Source organism: Palaemon carinicauda, chromosome 2 (assembly GCF_036898095.1).
Source record: "Palaemon carinicauda isolate YSFRI2023 chromosome 2, ASM3689809v2, whole genome shotgun sequence".
In the NCBI taxonomy this organism is placed as follows: domain Eukaryota; kingdom Metazoa; phylum Arthropoda; class Malacostraca; order Decapoda; family Palaemonidae; genus Palaemon; species Palaemon carinicauda.
In genome coordinates, this window is record NC_090726.1 from 179,820,089 (window position 1) to 179,825,088 (window position 5,000).

A 5,000-nucleotide genomic window follows, 5' to 3' on the forward strand; every position below is an offset into this window, starting at 1 on the left:
TTCTCACACCGCATATTGCTTGTTTATTGTCAAATCCAAACTATCGAATGACTTATAGAATAACAAAGTATTCAGTTTCTTCTTGAAAACCTTAATATCGTCAGTCTTTCGAATGTTTAGTGGGAGGTTATTGTATAGAGTCGGGGCTTCAATACATATGACCAAAGTCCAAACATCCTCTCCCTCAATCTAGGACCATTGGGAGGAGGGAACAAAGGCTGCTGATGGCTTAACCGGTAGACTTATACGCTCCCCCAAAAACCCAAATTTATAGCTCACAAGGATGGTGATGTTGCTGACTTTTAAGAATCTATCGACCTTGAGCGTGTCTCAGACCCAATTCAAGCAAATCACTAGGATAGGGCGTATTCATTAGGCTACCACAACACTTAAACTGATAAATGGGATTTAGTTTATTATACTGAATTAAAAATATTTCAGATGAATTTTAGTCGGGTAAATGTCAAAGGATGAAATCATCCAGGCCTCTAATTGACTTTTCTCTATGTCTAAAAAAAAAAATAACATCTCTGATATACTTTCTAGACCGATACTATTTTGTGTACAAATTCTGTATAATTTAATAATAAAGTTTCTTAATCAAATTGTTTTAAAACCTTGACATTTTCCCTATAAAACTGAACAATAGTTTCACATTGATCATGTACCAACCGTGTGTCACACAATTGTACATAATTCCTTTTGCATATATTATGCTTGTATCTTTGCTCTTCCCTCGCACTAAACGAACATGAAAATTCATGTCTGCTGTTTCCTCTGTAACATTGTCTGTCTTGTTAACTTGTTATGTCCTGTTGCCTTGAGGTTTTGTATATAAAGGAGAGTGTTATATAACAATATAACTCAGTTGATTGCTTCATGCCTTCGAGTTCACAACCCTCACTCGGCACCATCACATTGGTGACCCCGGAGTGACCTATTTAACATGTACAGTATGTAATTTTTAGACACGGGTGCTTGTCGTTCTCTTTTGCCAAGGAAACTCTTCAAGGCACGACGTAGTCTGTCTACATCTGCCGACGTCCGCTTGGTAGCTGTCAACGGATCTGCGATACCCACCTACGGTTACGAGAACCTCACATTATCGTTCGGAAACGGTAAATTCAATTGGAAGTTTCCCGTTGCTGATGTCACAATGCCAATCCTCGGTGCGGATTTCCTCTGTCATTTCCACCTTCTGGTCGATGTCGCTCACTGACGATTGGTCAACGCAGACTCGTACTTGTCGACACCTCTTCATTCCGCCCCTTCTAACCTCGCTCTCCACATCAGCGCACCCACGGATGCCTACGCCCACCTCCTCACGTCGTACCCGGAAGTTTTCCGTCCAGAACTTCACCAAACGTCCACGGTTCCTGCCAAGCACGGTATTTATCACCATATCAAGACGACGGGACCCCCAGTCTTCGCAAAATTCAGATGTCTGGCACCGTAACGATTGGCAGCCGCCAAACAGACGTTCGCCGAAATGGAGGAAATGGGCCTTTGCCAAAAGGCCTCCAGCCCATGGTCGTCAACTTTATACATCATTCTGAAGAAAGACGGCTCCCTTCGTCCGTGCGGGGATTACAGGCCACTGAACATGCAAAACAGAACCGGATCACTACCCCCTCCCAAACATTGCTGACGTGACCTCCTACCTGCACAAAGCGAAGGTTTTCTCTATGCTCGACCTCCTGAAGGGGTATTATCAGGTGCCTACGAACCCAGAAGACATCCCCAAGACCGCCATCACCACTCCGTTTGGTACATACACCTTCAATTACTCCTGTTTTGGACTTCGTAATGCTGGGGCAACGTTTCAACGTCTCATGGATGGCATCTTAGGGGACCTCCCTTTCAGTGTATGTTATGTGGACGACATACTTGTATTCTCCTCCTCAAAAGAGGAACACCTCCGTCACCTGCGCATCGTGCTCGACCGCCTGCAACAAAACGGCCTTGTAGTCTGGTACGACAAGTGTACCTTTGGCGCCAACGAAGTGTCGTTCTTAGGGCACCGTATCACTCCTGAAGGAGTCCATCCCCTCCCTGAGAAGGTAGCAGCCGTTCAGAACTTCCCCGCACCCTCGACCGTCAAAGCACTGCAGGAATTCTTGGGCATGATCAACTATTATCACCGTTTTCTGCCAGCCATTGCCGCCACTCTTGCTCCCCTCTACGCCTCCCTCAAGGGCAAGCCAAAGGACCTGAAGTGGGGTCCCCTTTAAGAAGCAGCCTTCTGCAATGCAAAGAAGGCCCGATCAACAGCTGCGGCTCTCACTTTTCCTATCCCACACGCCCCTCTCCTTCTCTCCACCGATGCCAGCGACGTCGCTATTGGTGCAGTACTCGAGCAGGTGGTCAAAGGCTCGCCCTGCCCATTGGCCTTCTTCAGCAGAAAACTGTCTAAGGCAGAATCGTGTTATTCTACCTTCGATCAAGAATTGCTGGCGGTGCACTTGGCTATCCGTCACTTTCGCCAGTTCTTAGAACGTACGCCCTTCGTCATTCGCACAGACCACATGCCTCTGGTGCAGCACGCCTTTACTCGACAGTCTGACGCCTGGTCCGCCCGTCAACGCCGACATCTCTCCGTCGTGGCTGAATACAATTGCGCTCTCCAATATGTCCCTGGGAAAATTAATCCCGTTGCCGATGCGCTGTCAAGAAACACGTTGGCTGCCGTTCAACTGGGATTGGACTAAAACGCCCTGGCTGAAGCCCAACGACAGGATCCAGAGTATCAAGCTTGTAGGACATCCTGCACGTCCATCCGTTGGGAAGACTTTCCCCTCGAAGACTCCAACACCACCCTCCTCTGTGACGTCAGTACTGGTAGACCGCGACCTTGGATTCCTGCTCCCATGCGCCAACAGGTGTTTGATTTCATTCACGGCCTTTCACATCCCTCGTGCCGTTCTACTGCACAGCTGCTGAAGGCGAAGTTCATTTGGCATGGCATTTCTAAGGATGCTAAGGATTGGGTCCGCGCCTGTACTTCTTGCCAAACTTCCAAAGTACATCGACACACGGATTCAGGAGTGGGCACCTTTCCTCAACCTCAGCGTCGTTTCGCACACATTCACGTCGACGTTGTAGGCCCCCTACCCACATCACAAGGACATCGTTACCTGTTTACCATCATCGACCGCTCCACTCGTTGGCCTGAAGCCATTCCCATGGAAACTGCAACGTCCGCCTCATGTACATCTGCCTTACTCTCTGGATGGATTTCAAGATTCGGTATCCCTGAGCATATTACTTCTGACAGGGGAACCACTTTCACCTCTCAATTGTGGACGTCATTAGAGAATCTCCTGGGCATCACCCTACATCAGACAATGGCCTACAACCCCGCTGCCAATGGAATGGTTGAACGTTTTCATCGCACCCTCAAAGCAGCTTTGATGTCCCGCTGCAAGGATTGCAACTGGTTTACTCAGCTTCCCTGGGTCCTCCTGGGACTAAGGACCACTCCTAAAGACGCCCTCGACGTCTCGGCAGCTGAAATGGTGTATGGCGACCCGTTGGTCGTCCCTGCCGAATTTTTTCCTTCTACAACCTCCTCCGACGATCTCCAGCGCATACGTCACGTCGTGGGAAAATTTACTCCGTGCCGCCAGACTTACAAGCCCCCAGCGAAGCATCACATACCAACGTACTTGCACTCTGCAACGCACGTCTTCCTACGCAACGACACTAGCAAGCCACCACTAACGCCCCCTTATACGGGCCCTTTCCTTGTGATCCGACACAGTCCGAAAGCATTCCTACTAAACATTCGGGGCAAAGAAGACTGGGTCTCCATTGATCGTCTAAAACCTGCTTATCTTCTGCCAGATGACCCGCCTACAGTTCGCCTCTTCAGATCAGGGTGCCCTATTTAACATGTACAGTATATCATTTTTAGGGGGGGGAGCCATGTACCAACCTCGTGTCGCACAATTGTACATAATTCCTTTTGCATATATTATGCTTGTATCTTCGCTCTTCCCTCGCACTAAACGAACATGAAAATTCATGTCTTCTGTTTCCTCTGTAACATTGTCTGTCTTGTTAACTTGTTTTGTCCTGTTGCCTTGAGGTTTTGTATATAAAGGAGAGTGTTCTATAACAATATAACTCAGTTGATTGCATTCCGCCTTTGAGTTCACAACCCTCACTCGGCACCGTCACAATCATATAACTGATCCTCCTAAATTGTTCAAAGGAAAAATAAATATTTTTCCATATTATTATTAAAAGTCTTTCAATTAAAGGCCACTGTAATCCATTAACTGAAAACCAATAAAAAGATGCTTGTGAAAAAAATAAGCTTTTTATCAATATTGTGTTTAACCTTGGTTATCAAAGCTGATTCATTCATCTAATAATAATTATTTTTCTTTCTTTAAATACGACTCTGTTTTAATGTAAATTTTACAGAACGTTAATTTCTTTCTGACCAAAAAGACAGCAATAATATTTTCCATATTCCAAATCTTTGTCTCATTTTTCCATTAGATTATAAAGATTACTTTACAATCCCCCTTCTATCTAGATTAACTTTTCAATATTATTCTGGTTGTTGAAGTATATTATTTGAGTACACTTGAACAATATGCTATTGTTTCCTTTCCTAAGGATACGCACTTTTCCTTTTGGATTAAACAAGAAAGGAGTTCCTTTGTTCATCAGGAAATCATTTCCAGACGTTTCATTGTTCGCATTCAGTGCACTTCGAGATTGTTCCCCCAACGTCTTACGTTCTTTGCACAATTGGTGACATTTCCAGGACGGAGTTAGGGAAGGGGAGGGTGCGAAAAGGCTGCGAATTTTACCTGTAACGTTAAAATAATCGCATAATCAAGTAACATCTGGCCTTCAGCCCCAAATTCCCATTAAGAGGATTTGAGGAAGGTTCCCCGAGTGACAAATGCAAATAGGATATAAAAATTAATATTTGAAGGATTTTTATTTTTCTGCCAGTGGATCGTGCAGGTGGAGTTAGACCCTTC